This window comes from Arachis duranensis, chromosome 5, assembly GCF_000817695.3.
Source record: "Arachis duranensis cultivar V14167 chromosome 5, aradu.V14167.gnm2.J7QH, whole genome shotgun sequence".
NCBI lineage: Eukaryota > Viridiplantae > Streptophyta > Magnoliopsida > Fabales > Fabaceae > Arachis > Arachis duranensis.
In genome coordinates this window covers 53,099,555-53,100,092 of record NC_029776.3, presented here as the reverse complement: position 1 = coordinate 53,100,092, position 538 = coordinate 53,099,555, and the positions used below count along the sequence as shown (strand labels likewise).

General features: G+C 41.3%; 1 non-coding gene across 1 annotated transcript; it reads left to right on the top strand.

The window, feature by feature from the left end:
- Positions 1–212: 212 nt before the first annotated feature.
- On the top strand, positions 213–320 carry LOC127748073 (small nucleolar RNA R71). Its single transcript, XR_008010016.1, has one exon. It is a non-coding gene; the product is annotated as a small nucleolar RNA R71 (small nucleolar RNA).
- The last annotated feature ends 218 nt before the right edge of the window (positions 321–538 follow it).

Sequence of the window (538 nt, the reverse complement as noted above, 5' to 3'; positions counted from 1 at the left end):
TCAAGAACTCCCTACTTTTGAGGTTTCCCATTGTTCACAGAATTTCTCTCAGAAGTGTACATGAACTGGTTATTTGCAACCATGTTAATTAGTTCTTGAGCTTCTGCAGGCGTTTTCTTTAGGTGAATGGATCCACCTGCAGAATGGTCCGGTGACATCTTAGAGAACTCAGATAGACCATAATAGAATATATCCAAAATAGTCCACTTTGAAAGCATGTCAGAAGGACACCTTTTGGTCATCTGCTTGTATCTTTCCTAAGCTTCATAGAAGGATTCACCATCTTTTTGTTTGAAAGTCTGAACATCCACTTTAAGCTTGCTCAGCTTTTGAGGAGGAAAGAACTTAGCCAAGAAGGCCACGACCAGCTTATTCCAGGAGTCCAGGCTATCTTTAGGTTGTGAATCCAACCATATTCTAGCTCTGTCTCTTACAGCAAAGGGGAAAAGCATGAGCCTGTAGACTTCAGGATCTACTCCATTAGTCTTAACAGTCTCACAGATCTGCAAGGACTCAGTTAAAAACTGGTAGGGATCTT